Source organism: Heptranchias perlo, chromosome 25 (assembly GCF_035084215.1).
Source record: "Heptranchias perlo isolate sHepPer1 chromosome 25, sHepPer1.hap1, whole genome shotgun sequence".
Classification (NCBI taxonomy): Eukaryota; Metazoa; Chordata; class Chondrichthyes; order Hexanchiformes; family Hexanchidae; genus Heptranchias; species Heptranchias perlo.
The window spans coordinates 24,975,335-24,998,917 of record NC_090349.1 but is presented as its reverse complement, the minus strand read 5'-3'; the positions used below and the strand labels follow the sequence as shown (position 1 = coordinate 24,998,917).

Sequence of the window (23,583 nt, the reverse complement as noted above, 5' to 3'; positions counted from 1 at the left end):
ACACTCCACAGCAGCTAGTGATTATTTGTGTCTGAAAAAGAAAACACTGTATTGGTGTTGCTTGCTCAAAGAATCAACATATCATTTGTTTAAGGTTCCTTGTAACTCTGAACGGTCATGTGGAATACAGTATCGTGTTCAAAAAGGGATAAAAATATTCACAAAACATTAATTATCTGAACACAGAGAGAGCTAATAACATCCAAATATATATAAATTCAGCACACCCCTGCAGTGTTTTCAACATTACTGCATCCACGATCAGGAATGGCACTTCGGTTTCAGTTACTAGACATACAGTTTACAACACAGAAACAGGCCATGTGGCCCAACCCGTCCACGTCGTCATTTACCCTCACACAAGCAAATGGTACGAACATTTTCCCACCTTGTTCCCATATCTCTTCATCCCTTTTCCCTTCATCCACCTACCCAATCCAATTTGGAATGTTGACAACGTTTCTGCATCAACCATAAACCCTGGAAGTGAATTCTACAGCCTCACAACTGTGTAAAGAAATTTCTATTCCACTCTGTTCTGAATCTTTTGCATTTAATCTTGTATCTATGGTCCCTCAACTACTGGAAACAGTCTGCTTCTGCCGACCATGTCACCACCCTTTTATAATTTTAAACACTTCTATCCTAGCAATCTGAAATAGGTGTTATACCCAAAATCCATTCACACAAATCTCTCTATTTTTTTCATTAAGTTACAGATTATAAAGTTAAAGGTATTGTAATAAAAACTTCAGAAATTTACTCAATGCAAAAAATAACATGAATACATACTATGGTTAGAATATAAGCAATAAACTGCAACATACAGAATGTAAATTTAGTTCCCAAAGCAAACTACCACCAATCATTTCAGATGGATGGAAATCTTGGTTTGATCTTGTAATTTTTACTGAAGCTTTTGTGATCACATTTAAAATTGGTTTAGCAACATCCAAGAGCAAAACTACTGAATTAAACTGCAGTATCAACAGAGCTAGAGAGAATTTTTATTTTAAAAATTCCTATTAGTAAAATCAGTTCCACTGGCTCCCATGTGCCATACACCGTTACTTGGTCCAGAGCAAATGGTGTAAATTCACCAGGCCTCAATCCATACCATTAGGAATCCACAAAAGCTGCACTAGTTGACTTATCATAAGATTTTCACTGTCCTCCATATGTGCACATTCTTCAGATGGCCAACTTAAATCACAGCTCACCAGGCAAGGAATAACAGTCACATAAGCAAGGTACAACTGAGACCAAACCTATAGCAGATTGCATTTGTAGGCATTTTCTTATTATTTGCAGTGACACCGCATCTGTGTCTCAGGAGCTGGGGCTTTCTGTAGTGCTGGTTTCATTCCAAATATTTCACATTCTGATCTCCACAGTCACATGTCATGAAACTCATCACCATGTTATTCGTTATGTGACCTTAAGCCAAGCCAGGCTGTCACAGATCTCCAAATTCAGCCACTGTGCCCCTACTGCTCACATGCCTAACATCCTAGCTAAATATATCTATATTTGTCAACAAGCGTGCATCTGATTGCACACAAGTTCCATTCAATTAGTGGTACAACATGAATGAAACCACATCAAGCCTTCATGTGGAATGCTTTGATGACTGCCATTATATTTTACACTTCATCAAAAGTAAATCTATTTTCCTCCCCAAATCTGTCACATTATGGATAACTTCTTAACCATATCCATCACCAGCATTTACTTCTTCAACAATACTACTTACACAACACAGGCCTCTCAACAATTCAGCAAAAAAACCTCACCAAAGCATATAAATACATTTGCTCAGCGCAAAAAGACTGAAGATCAGGAAGTAGAATCTATTTGGGTGGAAATAAGAAATAACAAGGGGCAGAAAACTCTGTGGGAGCAATTTATAGGCCCCCTAATAGTAGCTATACCGTTGGATAGAGTATTAATCATGAAATAATAGGAGCTAGTGACAAAGGTAATGCAGTTATCGTGGGGGACTTTAATCTTCATATAGACTGGGCAAATCAAATTGGCAAAGGTGGTCTGGAGGACGAGTTCATGGAATGCATTCGCGACGGTTTCCAAGAACAATGAGTCATGGAACCATGGAGGGAACAGGCTATATTAGATCATGTACTGTGTAATGAGATAGGGTTAATTTGTAATCTGACAGTAAAGGATCCTCTGGGGAAGAGTGATCATAATGATAGAATTTCACATTGAGTTTGAGAGTGACATACTTAAGTCAGAAACTAGAGTCTTAAACTTAAATAAAGCCAATTACATAGGTATGAGGGGTGAGTTGGCTAAGGTAGATTGGGAAATTAGATTCAAGGGTATGACGTTTGATAAACAATGGCAAACATTTAAAGAAATATTTCAATATTGTCAACAAATACACATTCCATTGAGAAATAAAAACTCCACGGGAAAAGTGATCCATCCGTAGCTAACTAAAAAAGTTAAGGATAGTATTAGGTTAAAAGAAGAGGCCTATAATGTTGCCAAGAGCAGTAAACTTGAGGATTGGGAGAGTTTTAGAAACCAGCAAAGGACGACCAAAAAATTGATAAAAAGGGAGAAAATAGAATATGAAAGTAAGCTAGCAAGAAATATAAAAACGGATTGTAAGAGCTTCTACATGGACGTAAAAAGGAAGAGAGTAGCAAAAGTAAACTTTGGTCCCTTAGAGGCTGAGACAGGAAAAATTATAATGGGGAAATCAGGAAATGGCAGATACGTTAAACAAATATTTTGTATCTGTCTTCACAGTAGAAGACACAAAAAGCATACCAGAAATAGTTAGGAACCAAGGGGCTAATGAGAGTGAGGAACTTAAAGTAATTTATATCAGTACAGAAAAAGTACTGGAGAAACTAATGGGACTAAAAGCTGATAAATCCCCTGGACCTGATTGTCTACATTCGAGGGTTCTAAAAGAGGTGGCTGCAGGTATAGTGGATGCACTGATTGTGATCTTCCAAAATTCCATAGGTTCTAGAACAGTCCCAGCAGGTTGGAAGGTAGCAAATGTAACCACGCTATTCAAGACAGGAGGAAGAGAGAAAACAGGGAACTACAGGCCAGTTAGCCTGACATCAGTCATTGGGAAAACGCTGGAATCCATTATTAAGGAAGTGGTAACAGGGCACTTAGAACATCATAATATGATTAAGCAGAGTCAACACGGTTTTATGAAAGGGCAATCATGTTTGACAAATTTACTGAGTTTTTTGAGGCTGTAACTAGCACGGTAAACCAGGGGAACCAGTGGATGTGGTATATTTGGATTTTCAAAAGGCATTCGATAAGGTGCCACATAAAAGGTTGTTACGCAAGATAAGGGCTCATGGGGTTGGGGTAACATATTAGCATGAATAGAGGAATGGTAAACGGAAAGAAAACAGAGAGTAGGGATAAACAGGTCATTTTCAGGTTGGCACGCTGTAATTAGTGGGATGCCGCAAGGATCGGTGCTTGGGCCTCAGCTATTTACAATCTATATTAATGACTTAGATGAAGGGAGCGAGTGTAATGTATCCAAGTTTGCTGACGATACAAAGCTGGGGGGGAAAGTAAGCTGTGTGGAGGACACAAAGAGTCTGCAAAGGGATATAGACAGGTTAAGTGAGTGGGCAAGAAGGTGGCAGATGGAATATGATTTGGGAAATGTGAGGTTATTTACTTTGGTAGGAAGAATAGAAAAACAGAATATTTTTTAAATGATAAGAAACTAGTGAATGTTGGTGCTCAGAGAGACTTAGATGTCCTCATACAAGAAACACAAAAAGGTAGCATGCAGGTACAGCAAGCAATTAGGAAAGCAAATGGCATGTTGGCCTTTATTGCAAGGGGGTTGGAGTACAAGAGTAAGGAAGTCTTACTACAATTGTACAGGGCTTCAGTGAGACCTCACCTGGAGTACTCTGTAAAGTTTTGGTCTCCTTATCTAAGGAAGGATATACTTGCCTTAGAGACAGCTTAACGAAGGTTCACTAAATTAATTCCTGGGATGAGAGGGTTGTCCTATGAGGAGAGGTTGAGTAGAATGGGCCTATACTCTCTGACATAAGTCTAAACATATAAGATTCTGAGGGGGCTTGACAGGGTAGATGCTGAGAGGTTGTTTCCCCTGGCTGGTGAGTCTAGAATTAGGGGGCATGGTCTCAGGATAAGGGGTCGGCCATTTAAGACTGAAATGAGGAGGAATTTCTTCACTCAAGAGGGTTGTGAATCTTTGGAATTCTCCATCCCTGAAGCCTGTGGATGCGGAGTCGTTGGGTATATTCAAAGCCAAGATAGATAGATTTTTGGACTTTAGGGGAATCAAGGGATATGGGGGTCGGGTGGGAAAGTGGATTGAGGTCGAAGATCAGCCCTGATGTGATTGAATGGCGGAGCAGGCTCGAGGGGCCATATGGCCTACTCCTGCTCCTATTTCTTGTGTTCTTAATGATCCTCCAAGCGAAGACCAGTACATTCAGAAATGGCCCAGTGCTGAACCAGCAAATCTGTTCAGACATCACTGCATGCTTACTGCTTAAATATAAACTGCCTTTAATAAATACCTGTGTGTATAAATTATAATGAGTTCACTTTGTTTCTATCCTGTGGTGCCAGGGCTTTTTAGTCCAGGCCAATCAAGTGTAGTAGCGTAGTGGTTATTTTACTGGTCTAGTAATCCAGAGTTCAATAATGAGTTCAAATCCCACCACGGCGGTTTAAGAATTTTAATTCAGTTTAAAAAATCTGTTGAAAAGGTAACCATAAAGCTGTTAGGTTGTTGTAAAAAGTCAACTAGTTCACTGGCGTCCTTACCTGGTGTGGCCTACATGTGACTCCAGTCCCACACCAACACGGTTGAGTTATAACTGCCCTTTGAAGTGGCTGAGTAAGCCACTCAGTTACCTTCTCAGAGCAACTAGGGATGGGCAATAAATGGCGGCCTTGCCAGTGATGCCCATATCCAGAGAATGAAAAAAGGTCACTACCATTAGCCACTGGTTCAGCTGCTTCGTAGGTCTGCAGTATCTATCACAAGAATTGTAAAATGGACGTGAACAAATTGTTTAATACACAAGTTGCACCTTCATGTCTACTTTAGACACTGCAAGAATATCAGTATTAATTACATTTACTTCTCTTTGTAGCGAGTTGAATATCAGCCCAGCTTTGTGACTGACACTCTAATTTAATTGACGAGATCTCTGCAATTTATATTCTTCACTCCTATAAAGATGATTTCTAAGATAAGTGGTCATTTATTTCTGGGGGAGTAAAGAGGCAGCTCACCTGTGACAAAAAGGTAAATCAAACAAAAACATTTACATTTATTGTATACAGTCCCCACTTACAGCAGCAGGTTCATGCGATCACGATTTGTCTGCTATACACAATGGCCAGTATAATGTGGTAGCGCTATTACAGTTCTCTACGCTATAACAAGAATGTTGTAGATCACTACTGAATAAACTAAACAAGACTACATGCAATGCAACTAGCTTTATTTAAACTGCAGTCAGTGCTTACTACAAACTGTAACCCCACACCATTTAGAGGGCATTAGTACACAAAAGGTAATTGCACCTTAACGAGGTGCTATTTACTTGTTTGTTCTTGCATTCAGTGCACCTTAATGAGAATATACAATACAAACTTTATTTCACTTTCCAGGAAGACTGATTATTTTTTTAAAAAGGAACAAAAGCGCTCTATTTTCATCCTAAGCCACCTGGTGACTGCAGCTGAAAGGCTCGTTTATCTGCTCTTAAGCCACCAAGGTCACTCTTGAGCCAGCAATCTGGAAACACAATACTGTCAAACTGTCATCAAAGGTCAATATCTGCATTGTGTACTTCTGACAACTGCTCTGCAGCAAAACAGGCTAATGTATTGTACTGTACTTGGTCTTGTAAAAGTTCTACAAACACAGTAGTGATCCCATTCAACTATTAAAAGGTGTCACCAAGAACCCCCTGCCAAAAATGAGTGGGGGAGTGAGACTAATTGGATAGCTCTTTCAAAGAATCGGCACAGGCACGGTGGGCTGAATGCCTCCTTCTGTGCAGTATGATTCTATGAATCTTAATGTCCTTCTTTCTACAGAATGCCAAAGAATTGAAATTGGATCACTCGGAACTGTAAAAACTCCTGTGCTCTATCCACAGTCAACCAACCTATTGAAATAAAAGATCTTAGTCTCTTCAACTAGACAAAAATAATTTTATTACATATGACAAATTGAACATTCATTAGTAGAATTCAAAGCAACAAATGTTCATAATTTAAAATAAAGGCTTCTTAGTCAAGACAAAAAATGTGATCAATGATCCACTTTCCACAAAGTAAGTGAAGTCTAAATCATGAGGCAGTCAATATCAATAGGATACAACAGACTGGCCAGGTTACCCAGGAAACATTCTTCTGAGACAAGCATGTTTAAGCAGCAAATGCTGAAAAGTCATACCGGTCTGGTAGTCAGGTTGCCTGGGTACAGTGTAAACAGGGCTTTAAGCTCCCTCACTCATTTGAAAAGTATGCACTGATGCCAATGATTACAAATAGCTGGTTATCTTACTGAAGCAAAGATTATATATGGAACATTCTAAAAACTAACAGCTAAAATTAACATAAACCAAGATAAAGTTAACATGAACTATATAAATACATGAAGTTTCTTCAGAATTCTCATCATCCATAAATGAACTGTTTACAGCAACAAACCAGCAATCGGTCTGACTACTTTGAAAGTTTGACTTTTTTTTTGTGTCATGCAGGACCTGGTTCCTCAAGAACTTTTCAGAAACAGTATAATGGCACATCATAATAGTCCTCCAACGTGAAGGGCCAAGGAGTGACAGAATACGAATACCAATCTCAGCTGTGCCAACAGGACAGGTGTGAAGTAGAGGCTGTGTGTCATCCAAATCTTCTCTTAAGCAATTTCTAGAAATCACCTTAAGCATAGTTTGAGCAGAAGATTTGCCTGGGAATTAGCGTGTCTGCCTTCCCAAGCCTAATCAAGGAACGTTCATGGTGCAAAGGGATCTAAAAAGGGGGAAATTAACAGGGGAGAAGAGGCTCTTGTTTTCCTGAGGATGTTTATTGTGTCCACTCTTAAATAATGAAAAATATGCTTATTCTTTTACAACCTTTTATATTTTATAAAAATACATTTTTAAAAATTGTTACCGTGATTCATAGCCACATGGCCGGTAAATATGGCAGGAATTTAACATGGTACTTTTGCTGGTTTCCATTAAAAAGTTTGAAATATCAAACTAAAATCCCACCAAAACAAAATACATGTACTTTAATATCAAGTCCTCTAATTTTAATTCCCACTGCGTTACATCTTCTGTGATAATCCAACTTTAGATCTAAAATCTTTCAAGGATTACTTCTACTAATATAACCAGTCATAAAGAAATCATAGCACTATACTGTTGAACTAACAGTTGGGTTGCTATTCTAGAAACCTTCCAAAGGACTGTACAGGATGCTCAACTTCTGCAAATAGATCTCGATGTGTGGGGGAATGGGCTCTTGTTTGGCAAGCAACGTTTAACTTAGAAAGGTGTAGTGTTATGCACATGAGGTATAATGCTAAATATACATACACCCTACAGGGAACAGAATTGAAGCCAGCTGTGAAAGGGAGAGATCTGGGTATTGTAGTGCATCATTCTCTAAAGGTTCATGACCAATGCCTTGAGGCTGTAGCTGAAGTGAACAGGGTTCTAGGTTGTATTCACAGGACAATTCACCAAATAACAAAGCATACAATTTTGTCCTTTTACAAGACCTTGGTTAGGTCTCAGTTAGAATACTGTGTCCAGTTTTGGTCTCCTCACATGGTGGGTATCTTGAGGCTTTGGAAAAAGTGTAGAGAGCCACACGATTAATACCTATTTTAAAAAACCTTATTTACCCAGATAGGTTCAAAGAGCTGGGTCTGTATACTGTAGAAAAGCACAGACTCAGGCGACTTGATCAAAGTTTATAAAATAATGAAGTGACTAGATTGTGTTTATGTGGACCAATTATTTCAACTGGATAAGCTAGGGAGGGCCAGGTGCCATGCTTACAAGTTATGCAAGGGCAGAACTAGATTCAATGTTAGGCGGTTCTTCTTTTCCCAGAGAGTAGTGGACCGGTGGAACAGTTTGCCGGCTCATGCGGTGAAGGCTGATTCGCTGTATTCCTTGAAAAAAGAGCTGAACCTGTTTCTAGCTGGGGTGGGGATCACCCTTACAAGAGGTGGGTACCCAGTAAAAAAAATCTGGGTCAATGTGATCTCCTGGACTAGTTTTGATGTACTAAAAGGGTCGGAGAGGAATTTTCCAAATTTTTGACCCTAATTGGCCTGCGTTTTTATCTGTATTGTGATGGATAGGGCATCACAACTATATGGGACAGACTAAATAGACTAGTGGGCCTTTTCCTGTCCATCATTTTTGTATGTTCAGCAGATTACATGAGCTTATCCAGTGTAAGCCTTGGCGTTAAGAGCGTGTCAATTATAATTTACAGATCTGTGACAATCCACTTTCCGATATAGTAGGTGGTTGTCACTTGTGCTCAAATAATATTGCAACACCATACATAATTTTATTTAAGCATTTTAAATACATATTTTGATTTTTATACACCCACACAACAGTCCTATAAACCATGTAATCAAATTATTACATCATCAATGATCATGCAAATTACTTTTCTGCTTTTCTCCATCTGTCGGATGCTATATATACTTCCCTGGCAGAAACAATGGTAGGTGATGAGATTGGAGTGCATGTTCGTAAATGCACGTAGTGTGGTAAATAAGGTTGGTGAGCACACATCACCACATGGGACTATGATATAGTGGCAATAACAGAGACTTGGCTCAAAGAAGGGGAGGATTGGGTACTTAATATTCCTGGCTACAAGGTATTCAGGAAAGATAGGGAGGGAAGGAAACAAAGGAAGGGGCGGGGAGGTGGCAGTATTGATCAAAGAAACTATTACAGCACTGGAAAGGGATAAAATAATTGAGGGGTCAAAGACAGCATCTATTTGGTTAGAATTATGGAACAATAGAAAAGCTATTATACTACCGGGTGTATACTATAGCCACCAAATAATGGGAAGGAGATAGAAGAGCAAATTTGCAGGCAAATTACAGAAAGACGGAAAAACTATAGAGTAGTGATAATGGGGGACTTCAATTATCCCAATATACACTGGGATAATAACAGTGTAAAGGGCAAAGAGGGGGAGGAATTCCTGAAATGTGTACAAGAGAACTTTCTGGAACAGTGTGTTTCCAGACCAATGAGGAAGGAAGCAGTGCTGGATCTAGTTCTGGGGAATGAAGTGGAGCAGGTTAAAAAGGGATCTGGCCCAGGTGGATTGGAATCAAAAATTGGTAGGCAACACAGTAACTAAACAAAGGAAGGCCTTCAAAGGGGAGTTGGTTCGGGTACAGAATAGTCACATTCCTACGAGGGGAAAAGGAAGGGCATCCAAAGCTAGAGCATCCTGAATGACTAAACATATAGAGATTAAAATGAAACAGAAAAAGGTGGCTTATGATGAATGTAAGGTTCATAATATAGTAGAGAAACAGGCTGAATACAGAAAGTACAGAGGAGATCTAAAAAAGGGAATAAGAGGGTCGAAGAGAGTGTATGGGAATAGATTAGCAGCTAACATAAAAGGGAACCCAAAAGTCTTTTATAAACATATAAATAATAAAAGGGTAGTCCAAGGAAGAGTGGGGCCAATTAGGGACAAAAAAGATCTTCTTTTGGAAGCAGAAGATATGGCTGAGGTGCTAAATGAATACTTTGCATCAATCTTCACTAGAGAAAAGGATGCTGCCAATGTAGCAGTAAAGGAGGAGGAGGTAGTAATGACATTGGATAGGATAAAATAAAAGAAGAGGTACTTAAAAAGTTGGCAGTACTCAAAGTAGAAAAATCACCCGGTCCAGATGGGATGCATCCTAGGTTACTGAGGGAAGTATGGGTAGAAATTGCGGAGGCTCTGGCCACAATCTTCCAATCTTCCTTAGACATGGTGGTGGTGCCAGAGGACTGGAGGATTGCAAATGTTACACCCCTGTTTAAAAAAGGGGAGGGGGATAAACCCGGTAATTGCAGGCCAGTCAGCCCAACGTTGGTGGTGGGGAAACTTTTAGAGACAATAATCCGGAACAAAATTAATTGACATTTGGAAAAGTATGGGCTAATATATGAAAGTCAGTATGGATTTGTTAAAGGCAAATCGTGTTTGACTAACTTGATTGAGTTCTTTGATGAAGTAACGGAGAGGGTTGGTGACAGTAGTGCGGTTGATGTGTATATGGTCTTTCAAAAGGCATTTGACAAAGTACCACATAATAGACTTGTTAGCAAAATTAAAGCCCATGGAATTAAAGGGACAGTGGCAGCATGGATACAAAATTGGCTAAGGGACAGAAAGCAGAGAGTAGTGGTGAATGGTTGTTTATCACACAGGAGGGAAGTATACAGTGGTGTTCCCCAGGATCAGTATTAGGATCATTGCTCTTTTTGATATATATATATATATCATATATATATGTAAATAACCCGGATTTGGGTATAATTTCAAAGTTAGCAGAAGACACGAACCTCCGAAATGTAGTAAACAATGTGGAGGATAGTAACAGACTTCAGGAGGACAGACAGATTGGCAAAATGGGCAGTCATATGGCAGATGAAATTTAACACAGAGAAGTATAAAGTGATACATTTTGGTAGGAAGAATAAGGAGAGGAAATATAAACGAAACGGTACAACTTTAAAGGAGGTACAGGAACAGAGAGACCTGGGGATGTATGTACACAGATCTCTGACGGTGGCAGTTGAAGTTGACAAGGCTTTTTAAAAAGCCTATGGGATCCTGGGCCTTATTAATAGAGGCACAGAGTACAAAAGCAAGGAAGTTATGCTAAACCTTTATAAAACACTGGTTAGGTCTCAACTGGAGTATTGTGTTCAATTCTGGGCACCACACTTTAAGAAAGATGTCAAGGCCTTAGAGAGGGTGCTGGAGATATTTATTAGAATGGTGCCAGGGACGAGGGGCTTCAGTTATGTGGAGAGACTGGAGAAGCTGGGGTTGTTCTCCTTGGAACAGAGAAGGTTAGGAAGAGATTTGATAGAGGTGTTCAAAATCATGAACTGTTTTGATACAGTAAATGAGAAACTCTTTCCAGTGGCAGAAGGGTCAGTAACCAGAGGACACAGATTTAAGGTGATTGGCAAAAGAGCCAGGTGACATGAGAAAATTCTATTTTTACGCAGAGAGTTATGATCTGGAATGCACTGACTGAAAGGGTAGTGGGAGCAGATTCAATAAGAACTTTCAAGAGGGAACTGGATAATTACTTGAAGGGAAAAAAATTACACGGCTATGGGGAAAGAGCGGGGGAGTGGGACTAATTGGATAGCCCTTTCAAAGAACCGGCACAGGTACGATCGGCCGAATGGCCTCCTTCTACTCTAACATATATGAGACCACTATGGTTCTATGTGACCTGCTCCTACATCTCTGCCAATGAACAACACTATTGCCAAACTGCTTTCCCCCAAGAAAGTCTTCACTAGAAAATAGCTATTTGCTTTAAAGCACCTTGTCGAAGAACTGTTTTGGCAGAGTCCTGGGCGTGGACATGAGAGCTGAATGCCAGAGGAGAGGTAAGAGAAACTGCCCTCAACATCAAGGCAGCATTTGACTAAGTATGACTAAGCAAAGAGCCCTAGCAAAACTGAGGTCAATGGGGATCAAAGGAAAACTCTCCAGTGATTGCAGTCGTACTTGACACAGAAATATGCGCATGGTTGTTCGAGGCCAATCTTCACAGCCTCAGGACATCACAGCAGGAGTTCCTCCAGGCAGCGCCCTCAGTCCAATCATCTTCAGCTGCATCAACAATCATCTTACCTCCATCATAAGGTCAGGTGCAAGGCGATCCACTGACAATTCCTCAGTGTTCTACTCCATTCACAACTCATCTGATAATGAAGCAGCTCATGCCAGCCTACAGGAAAACCTGGACAGCATCCAGGCTTGGATTGACAAGTAGCAAGTAACATCAGCACCACGTAAGGGCCATGTAATGGCCATCTCCAAAAATAGAAAAGCCCAACCACCTCGCTTGACCTTCAACAGTGGAACCAATGCCAAGTCCCCACCACAACATCCTAGATGATCACCATTGACCAAAAGCTGAACTGCATCAGCCATGACAACGGCTACAAGAGCAAGGCAAATGCTAGGCACTTTGCGATATGTGGCTCAACTCCCGACTCCTCAAAGCCTCTCCACCACCTACAAGACTTATTCAGGAGTGTGATGAAATACCTATCAGTTGTCTGGATGGGTGCAACTGCAACAACACTCCAGGAGCTCCACGCCATCCAGAACAAAGCAGTTCACTTGATCAATGCTCCTGCCACTGGACAATATCCACCCTCCCAAGTACCAGCACATTTATAGCCACAATATGTCCTATCTGCAGGATGGACTGCAGCAACTCACCAAGGTTACTTGAACGGTACCTCCCACCTCCATCACCACTACCACCAAGAAGGGCAAGGGCAGCAATGTCGTAGGAACCATCACCTCCAAGTTTCCCAAGTCACACGCCTTCCTGATTTGGACATAAACTGCCTTTCCTTCATCAACACTGATCAAAATCCTGGAATTCCCTACCTAACACCATTGTGCGAGTACCACCTGCATGAGCACTTCAACGATTCAAGGAGAAGGCCAACCACCATGGTAACCAAGGATGAGCAATAAATGTGGTTTTGTCAGCGTCACCTACATCCCAGCTACAAACTTTTAAAAAAGCTGGCAGCCCAATGACACCAAAAATGGCTCAGGGAGAGAGTAATTTTTACCCTCATATTAAAATTGCAAGAATTTATTTTTAAAAGAAATATCTGGAAATATCATAAGTAAAAACAGAAAAAAGGCTATGGCATGGCACTTTCAAGTCTTTTAACCAAATATATGCCAAATTATATATTTAACAAATATTCCTAGTTCATTATTTAACATTACCACAGAGTACTAAATGTCATTTATAGCATTCAAATTACACAATTCCATGTCATGTCAGCAAAAAAAAATCTAGACACTCCTAATGCAAAATCTAAAAGTAATAATAGAGAAACGGAATCTTGGCTCCTTCAATATGATCCAGAAGAGTTGTTGAGGCAGCATCCCATACATTAGTCTGCTATTTCATAATCACTTATCCAAAATTACCCATGTCAGTATACTTTGAGGAGAAAGTACATATTCAGCATATATTTTCTTTATTATACGTGCCTAGTAAAAGCAGTAACATATCCAGCTCTTTGCTAAATCTTTTCATAAAAGAACATAGTTAGCTGATAAATCTATACTATAGTTGTAAAGCTGATCTCATGAAAATTATGATCTTGCTATATTTTTGGATGTCACCCACCATTACACACACAATTGTCAGTTGTTTTTCCACTATCTTGAACCACTATCAGAAAATCTCTTTCATTTCTTTATCATATTGAACACACTGTACTATTATCATAAGACTTACTGGAGTATGCAGATACTGTGTAATCTTGCAAATAATTAAAAAGAAAAATACTGCAACAGAAATTAGGTGCCAAAATGAGAAAACTGCCACAAAGCCTTATGTAATTTCTGGATGGCAGTCAGACAAAATTCAAACAGACAAGCTCTTTTAACGAACATACACACCCAATGGGTGTGGTTGCTGCCATTATCAATGGAATGAGCAACACATCTGAGATAGCTTAGGGAAGGTGCTGGGTTTACAAAAGGATTGGTAGCTCATGCAAACGCTTTTAATGGATACAATTTTAACTCTTGATATCTTCTGACAATTTTGGAGATTCACTGAATGGAAAACATAGATCCAGAATATTCTGCATTCTGTATTTTAATGCAATCACCATTATCAGTACAAGGTGCTTTATATTTCCTGTTAGACTACATCCAGTCCCTGTGGTACATTTCTTATCCCTCTTTCATAATACACTAAAAGGGTGCAATGTTGGTTCCACTTTTAAGCCTACATGAGCAAGGAGATGTACAATTACTACCTGGTCAACTAGCTATGAAGAATGAGAAGGCGCAGTTCTACATGTGCATACTAAGCATATGCATGAAGCAATGGTTATCAGTCTCCAATTGGTGTTACAATATTTAATGTAAAAGAGCTAATTGATAATAGTTGTATTCAATCATTAAAATGCAAACAGTGATACAGGAAGCCTCCAGAGATTGTTTTTGGTTTTAAAAAAACTTGTTTTATTAGTGGAATTTTGCACTACTTGTTTTAACTTAAGCTAATAGGCATCCTTACTGCCTCCAGATGATCTTGTTAGATGTGTATTTGCTCATTTCATACTGCACTTTTAACACCACATTGGTGATTTAATGCCACACCAATATTTGAAGTGTGGCATAAAATCAGAATTAATTTAGGCTGACATTTTGCATACGGCAGTGGATTAGCAAATATACATTCTTTATCCAGGTTTTGAAGTAATGGGAGTGTGATTATCATTGCCAGCTTACACTCCAAAAGCAAAAGGGTTATCATGCAAATAAAATGCGGTCGACTCTAAACATCTCCTAAATTTCAGGAGTAAATTATAGTTTAAAAAGTGACCCATTGTTTGTCCTTTGAACTGGAGCTATGCTAATAGTTTGTTCACCAAGAGACATAGGGAATAAACATGAGGGGTCCAAATGACTTGGCTTCCAAGCAAATACATTGGTTTATAATTGGAACTGGAGTCTGACATTTTTGACATTCACATTTTAATTTAGTCCTCTGGAGAGTCTAAAGGCACAGGAGATAACACAATGAGTTAAGTTATCAATATTTTAAGGTACAATGAACAAAACACACACTGAAATATGAAATTTACAGTTTCAGAAATGTCAGCAATATTCCAGTTGTTTCCTTCAAACCAAAGGAACCAGAGAAAATATAGTAATCTCTCTATATGGTGCACTATTCAAAACTATAGAAACAAGTTGTGATTAAGATCCAAACCAGAAAGTGACAAATTAAATTTCAGCCTCAAAGCCATTCAAAACTTGTTTGACCTCATTATCTCACTACTCCATCTCAAAGGAAAGAAAAACTGGCAGAACCAGCCCCCTGGATAAATGCCCTTCCCATCAGCTGACTAACAGTGGCATTGATGACAACTTAGCTCATCCTCCCCTCCCAGCTGGCCTGTAATTATAAGAATGCTACAGGGAGAAAATAATTAAACAAAAGAAGTTTGCATACTATTTGAACAGGTTTTATATATGTTTGATCTCAGACTGCCTGAATGAAGATTTTATGAACACATCAGTGTTAACAAAAGGACAGCACAATATTCAAAGTCAGGCACATCTTGACTGAGACACTTGTCCTACTTTCTCAATCAGTAGTCTGAAAGCTGAACATTTCACATGGCATTACGCTTTCTTGAATAAAGTACCTGCATAATTTATGGCTCTCAAGTTACCAGTAAAGTGAAGACTTTGTGTACTGTAAGTGATCTGACTTTGTGTACTGTAAGTGATCTATCACTACATAAAATTGAATATCCATTAATTTATCTTTTTACTAAGGCAATAGAAATTAATATTGTGCCTACTTTTGTACATTTTATAACTGCGGGTGAACCTACATAAAGTAAGATTCTATCCAGCAAGTCTCATTCACCTGCTACATAATTGAATGGAAAACCTATTTTGTTATAATGAACTTACCATTTGCTTATAGTTAAGCATGAAAGCCAATCCATGTGCAAAGAGTCAATTCATACTTATTGGAATGCGATTGAAGTACTGGTCCAGGCAGTTTCAATTTTGCTGCTCTGTTTAGAAATGCTTTATTTCTTTCCTCAAGTTGCTTTTCAATAATTCTTTTTGCAGCTTTTCTTTTGTCCTCATATCAAGTTTCTGACTTTACCATCTATTACACAGAATTTATCTGCCTCACTTAAAGGCTGTCTTTACCCTCTAAATATTAATCTATTTCTGCTTTCTTAGTTTGCTCTGATTTCAGGCCTGATTTGAATTTTATATGCAACATAGCCAGTTAGCTGTTGCACTAGTAAAATTCTGATACAGTGCAATACTGTGAAAAGGTTGTATATAAAAAGGTCCTACTGTGCATAGCACTTCATTTGCATACACAGGTATTAAACAGTTACCATTAAAGTTCATTAGAAACCAGGAACTCTGAAATTTCCCCACCTACTGTAGTACGATCAATAGCTATTTAAAGATCCACATTTAATTACACGTGTATAGTCCAAAAGCAGATATATGGAAGTTTCCCATTTGTATCCATGAAAAAAAAACTGTAATTTTAATCCCACGATGCTTCATGACTGGCATGATGAAAATGAAACCAGATCGTAACATTATGTAACTCAGATTTCACTGATAAATTTCCCCCTTTCCTCTTATGATGGGAGATTTTAATTTCCATATAAACTGGGAGAAGCAGAACGCACAAGGAGTAAAGGCAATTAATTTCTGGATTTGAGAGGAAGAAGGGAGACACAAACCAAGGCTTTAAATTTAAATAAGGCAAACTTCAAAGGGATGAGAAATAAATTGAACACAGTAAACAGGGGTGGATTGTTAATGGGTAAACCTACAAACAGTGGGAACTATTCAAATAAGTTTTTGGTACAATACAAAATCAGTGCCTAAAGGGCAAAAGCTCCACTTGTGCAGTTAAGCCACCACGGTCAACAAATGAGATAAGAGACAATATCAAGCTAAAAGAAAAGGCTTACACAAATCCAAGGAAAAGTGAAAATCCAGCGGATTTGGAGATCTATAAAAAGAAACAAAGGGATAGAAAGAAAACAATGAGGTTCAAAAAGGGAATTATGAAAAATGAATAGGATAATCAAAACTAGCAGTAAAAGATGCTTTAAATATATTAAGAGAGTGTAGTAAGGAGGAATGTGGGCCCAATTAAGACAGATGCAGGTGAAACGATAATGGATAATAAGGCAATGACAGACTTGCTAAAGGAGTACTTTGTATCCGTTTTCACAGTAGAGGAAAAGGACAAAATACCAGCGGTAACAAGGGAACCTAAAAGTAAGTCAAGGGGAGGAACTTAATGTATTTAATACAAGTTTAAAAAATGGTACTGGGGAAATTAATGTGGCTAAGAGATAGCTAAATCTCCAGATCCTGATGGTTTCTGCCCCCAGGTATTAAAAGAAATGTGAAGAAATTGCAGATGCTTTAGTAATAATTTTCCAAAGTTCTCTAGATTTGGGAATTGTGTCTTTGGGTTGGAAAATTGCAAATGTCACTCCATCATTTAAGAAGGGAAGGAGGGAGGGAGAACCCAGAAAACTACAGACCTGTTAGTTTAATGTCAGTTGTGGGGCAGTTACTGGAATCTATAATCAGGGACAGAGTGACTGACTACTTGAATAAGTATGAACTGATCAAAGAGAGTAGAACATTGACTTATGAAGGGTACACAACGTCTGACTAATCCAGTTGAATTTTCTGAGGAGGCCACTAACATGGCAGATAGAAGATATTTGATAAGGTTCTGAGAAGGATCAGATAATGTGTGCAGACTAAACCAGTGACTTTTCTGTGTAGATTAAACCAGTGACTTTTCTGCTATGACTCAGTATCACAGAAAACAGTCCATTCATCCATTGGATCATTTGGAAACCAAGTAATAAACCTTTCTGTGATTATGTTTGTAATGATCCACAAATAACAAGGAGTGAAGTCCTACACTTTTCCCAAATCAGTCCTACCTGTTCGCAATTTTTGCACTAGAAATTAAAGCTCCAAATCTTTGCACCCCAGGCAGCCTGAGACAGTGAATTCCTTCATCAGAAAAAGAAACGTCAGAGAGTCAGTCAATGGACTTGCATTTCAAAATGGCTGGGGACAGGAAAACTATCTACAGCTCAAGGAATGGTGCACAGTTGAAGGAATTTTATTTTTTGTGGGATGGGGAGAAACATAATTGTACACCACATTCCCCCTTTAATTTTTTTTTAGCTCAGACTTACCTTAACCTATTGCAATAATAAGAACCTCTGAATCAATACCAGACCCTCATATATTGTGTAATTCTTACCGTGAAGGAGGTCTACTCAGAAGATTCAAATGAGTCAGATAAGACCATAAGAGATAGGAGCAGGAGTAGGCCATTCGGCCCCTTGAGCCTGCGCCACCATTTAATGAGATCATGGCTGATCTGATTTTTACCTCAACTCCACTTTCCCGCCCTTTTCCCCATATCCTTTGACTCCCTTGCTGATCAAAAATTTGTCTAACTCAGCCTTGAATGTATTCAATGACTCAGCCTCCACAGCTTTTTGGGGTAAAGAATTCCAAAGATTCACCACCCTCTGGGAGAAGAAATTCCTCCTCATTTCTGTCTTAAACAGGCGACTCCTTATTCTGAGACTATGCCCCCTAGCTTTAGATTCCCCCATGAGGGGTAACATCCTCTCAGCATCTACCCTATCGAGTGCGCCCTCAGAATCTTGTATGTTTCAATAAGATCTCCTCTCATTCTTCTAAACTCCAATGAGTATAGACCCAACCTGATCAATCTTTCCTCATTAGACAATCCTTCCATACCCGGAATCAACCGAGTGAACCTTCTCTGAACTGCCTCCAATGCAAGTATGTCCTTCCTTAAATAAGGGTGCCAGAACTGTACGCAGTACTCCAGGTGTGGCTTCACCAGCACCATATACAGTTGTAGCCTGATTTCCCTGCTTTTATACTCCAACTCCCTAGAAATAAAGGCCAATATTCCGTTTGCCTTCCGGATTACCTGCTGCACCTGTGTGTTGACTTTGTGTGTTTCATGTACGCGGACACCCAGATTCCTGTGTACCGCAACATTTTGTAGTATTTCTCCATTCAAATACTATTTTGCTTTTTTATTTTTCCTCCCAAAGTGGATGACTTCACATTTTCCCACATTATATTCCATCTGTCAAATTTTTGCCCATTTGCTTAACCTGTCAATATCCCTTTGCAGACACTTTGTTTCAAAAAAGGAAGACAGGAGAGCAAATAAAAAGCATTAAAACATGTGGATTTCCCTTTTTTATCCTCTTGAATATTTATGCCACATATTAATGGTCTCTAAAACTGAAGGACAACCATGGCAAACTGCTCCAAACTATTATTTATCTATATTTTCCTCTGTACACATTGCCACAGGAGATCTACTAGTGAAAGCATGAAAAAATATTAATGAAAGTGTTTACATTTCTCAGACCAGCCATTTTTCTGTTTCTTTACACTACCAATTTGGTGTCAAGTTATGAATAATTTTGTGCCCCAGATATGTAGTTACAACATGGTGGGAACACACAAACTCATTTCACATACAACCCTTACAGCTGCCAGGGAGAAGAAAACACTCTTCCCACCACTCTAGGCCAGATTCAAACCCAGATCCAGAGCTAAATGTATAGTGCTGTAATCCACTGTGTCCCCCACATCATTATCATACATTAGAAACCATTATAGGTCTTAAAACACAGCTTCCATACAGAACAAAGGAAACTGTAGGTCTTGTTCTGTATGTGGTATAAGTGAGAGCAGACCTACCCAAGCATGCTGACTCAAACTATTCATGTGCAGTCAAAAGGTCTTTCTGTATCAGGGTTGCTCGAGTGCAAAGTGCAATTTGGTTCGGTACACTTTGATAGGAGGCTAACAGGGAAAATGTTAAATTACATCACATCCTGTTACAGCAGAGAATTATATTGCTGTACTATAACCCAATATACATTATACTATCACCTGCACTACAGACAGACAAACCAAAACTGTTGAAATAGTTTCAACAGGAGCTGGCTGCGCTACCTGCTGAAGTCAAGAACACCACAAGCTTCATCGTTATCTTGAAGAAAAAGCTACTGTGGTGACGCCGCCGCAGTAACAGTGTGGCCCTGATTACCACATTCCTCCTCTGGCATCTTCTCCTCCTTAGAGCACCTCACTTTGTTTCACCCCTCTCGATCTCTTTTAAAAACAGTGATTTCTATCGCCCCCACCCCCATGACCTTTCTCCGAGATATCCTCCCTGCTTTCTTCCCTCAGCCTCTGCACTAAGCAATTCCTCATTCTGGGTGATCTCAATCTCAACTCACATTGCCCTCTCTCCTCTGATTTAATTGTCCTCCTGTTCTTTTTAAAGCTCTCCCTCCACATAAACACGGCCTCAACCTCACCATCTCATATGGCCTCTCTACTCCCATGGTCTTGATCATAGATAAGGCCATCTCCAACTACTTCCTTGTATTCCTCACCATCCACATTTCCCTACTGTCTTCCAACCTTACTTCAGTCTGTGTCCGCCCGAGAAAAAACCCTTCCCCAAGTCACTTACAATTGCACTTTCAAGCTGCCAACTGCCTAGCCACGATACTTCTGCAGCTGTCGATCTACCATCCCCTCACCTCCAAATCTGATGCCTTTGCCCCCAGTAAAACCTTTAATCTCTCCTACACCAGTTGCTCCCCTTATTATGGGCCCCATCTTTGCTCCCCTCAAGTCCAAGGGGTGCAGACTTGTGCTTATCTCGTGCACAACTGGTTTAGCCATTGATCATCAGATCTGGCTGGACACATCAAGCACTATCAAGCCTCACTCTCATCTGCCAAAACCGCCCACTGTGCTAGGATCATCCTGGAGAGCAAAGGCAACCCCCAGCTGCTTTTCTCCACTACCAACTGTCTCTTTAAACTCCTCTCTCCTGCATCCCCAGCTCTCACTGCCAACAAGTGCGGGGAGCTCATGGACTTCTTTGTCACTAAGATTAAGATCACCCATTTAGCTGTCTATTCTGCTTACTCCCTCCTTCCCCTTGCCCACCAAGCCAAACCTGCCCCAGCCCTGAACCCACGTTTTTCTCTAGTTTCTCTATTTCCCCATTTTCCCTCAGAGCTCATCTTGTCCATAAGACCCACCTCCTGCTTCCATGATCCCATTCCCACTAAACTGCTGACCATCCAACTTCTTCTCCTGGCCCCCAGGCTAGCTGATATTGTACATGATTCTTTCTCCTGAGGTACTGTCCCACTCTGTTTCAGAACTACTGTCATCATCCACCTCCTCAAAGAACCAACGCTCAACCCCTCTGTCCTCGCAAACTACTACCCCATCTCCAACCTCCCTTTCCTCTCCAAAGTCCTTGAATGTGTTGTCACCTCCCAAATCTACGTTTGAATCTCTCCAATCAGATTTTCACACCTGCCATAGCACTGATACTAGAAATTCCCTCCCTAAACCGCTCTCTCCTCCTTTAAGACGTTTCTTAAAACTTATCCTTTTGACCAAGCTTTTGGTCACTTGTCCTAATATCTCGTGTGGCTTGGTGTCAAATTTTGTTTGGTAACACTCCTGTGAAGCACCTTGCGACACTTTATTATGTTAAAGGCACTATATAAATGCAAGTTGTTGTTGTTGAAACAGCCAAGTTACAAATGACACCAACTGTGATTGTACTTGTCAACCTCTCGGCAGCCTTTAATACGATTGACCACACCAACCCCTTCCAAAGCCTCTCCTCCGTGGTCCAGCTCAACGGGACTGCCCTTGGTTGATTCCACTCTTACCTATACAATCGTGACCAGTGCATCTCCAGTAATGGCTTCTCTCACTGCCCCTGCACAGTTACCTCTGGAGTCCCTCAAGAATCCATTCTTGGCTCCCTCCTCTTCCTTATCTGCATGCTATCCCTTGGTGACATCATTCGAAGACATATACGCTGACAACATCCACCAACTGTCTCAACCTCACCACTGCCTTTGTGCTGTCAGCCTAATCATCAGACATCCAGTCTTGGATGAGCTGCCATTTCCTGCAGTTAAACATTGGAAAGACTAATGCCATGATCATCGGCCCCCATTACAAACTCCGCACCCTTAGCGCCGATTCCATCCCCCTCCTCAGCCACTGTCACGGGTTGAACCAGACTGTTCGCAACCTCAGCATCCTATTCAGTCCCTAGTTCAGCTTCTAACCCCATACCCTCTCCATCACAATGATCGCCTACTTTAACCTCCATAACAGTGCCCACCCACAACTCTGCCTCAATGCATCTGCTGCTGAAACTCTCAACCTGGCCTTTGGCTCCTCCAGGCTCAACTATTCCAATGCTCACTTGCCCAGCCTCCCATCCTCCATGCTCTGTAAATGTCAGCTCATCCAAAACTCTGCTACCTGTATCCAATTCCACAATAAGTCCCCGCTCACCCATCATTCCTGTCCATGCTGACGTACATTGATTCCCAGTCCCCCAACAACCTTCACTTTAAAATTCTCATCCTTGTGTTTAAATCCCTTCATGGCCTTACCCCTATCTCACGACAAAATAACAGTTCTAAACCCTTCTTCCTTAGTATGAGTAATGCCACTCTAAGCTTTAGAAAGTAATTTCACCCATACAGATAAGGACATGCAAAACCAATTGGCAGCAGTTTGATTATCCATGATAAATTGAGATTAAACTATAAATTTGGAGATAGAACATACATTAAATATTGATTATACAACAGGAACACAAATACATATATAAATACAATCTTTCATGCCCTTCAAAACAAATGCATACTCTGATTTAAATAATCTAAATTTCTTATTCACTGCATTCCCAAGTCCACATTAATATATTACAGCTTTTCACTGCTTAATTATTTTGAAGTATCTACTAGCATTTGGATTTAATCCCTGACAAATAAAATATCAATTTGTTTTTGCATTTAGTATCATCTTTGACCATTTCATCCAAAACTTGGATTTTCTTTTCAGTGAAAATCATTTTAATATCAGAAAACATCAAATATTAGCCTTGGACCAAATTGACACTAGGTAACTAGTTCCAAGATACACTGAAGATTTTTCAAACTTCATTATTTTATTCAACTTTTTTTCTCTAGGTTTTGGCAAGGTGGAACATTGAAATACCACTCTCGCTGGGCACAGATGTAAATAACAGTAAATGAGGCTAGTCTATTTTAAAGATAAGGAAGCAAATAAGAAAAAGTGGATATTCTGTAATGTCTTCTTTTAAGTCACACTTCAGAAATGGAAAGTATCCAAAGGAGAATTTATTCAAATATGTTGGGTCCTTCAATACTAAACATTTCTACTTATAGTTAGAAACCAAAAATAAATATTTTAGCAAAAAAAAAGGATTCCTCATGGCATCAAATATAAGACATCTAAATCTACAAGTCATTTAACCTCTTCAAATACAGAGCAATTTTGTTGAGTTTGCTACACCTAAAGTGTTCTGTAGAGGCATGTGCCAATTCATTAAGAACAGAAATCTGATATAATCAGGCAATGATCGTTAAGCTAGCTGGTATGGGCCTGGTACTTTTAACGCAATTCTTCAGATCCCATTTACAGAAAACTAGTGCCTGTTTGCAACAAAAACAAACACTGGAATGCCATTGTGGTCATTGGTTTGCTAGCTGGATGACTGATATATGAACCAGCTTAGGCTGGTTCATT

At 39.7% G+C, this 23,583-nt stretch overlaps 1 protein-coding gene across 7 annotated transcripts in view; it reads right to left on the bottom strand.

Moving 5' to 3' along the window:
- clip1a (CAP-GLY domain containing linker protein 1a) overlaps positions 1–23,583 on the bottom strand; it is a 153,539-nt gene that overhangs the window by 123,321 nt on the left and 6,635 nt on the right. Inside the window, exon 1 of one of the 7 annotated variants that reach the window (XM_068005772.1) lies at positions 1,118–1,213. The exons of the other annotated variants lie outside the window; for them this stretch is intronic. The gene's annotated coding sequence lies outside the window, so the exon portion shown is untranslated. Of the gene's footprint in view, positions 1–1,117; positions 1,214–23,583 lie in introns of those variants that run through there. 7 annotated transcript variants of the gene reach the window in all.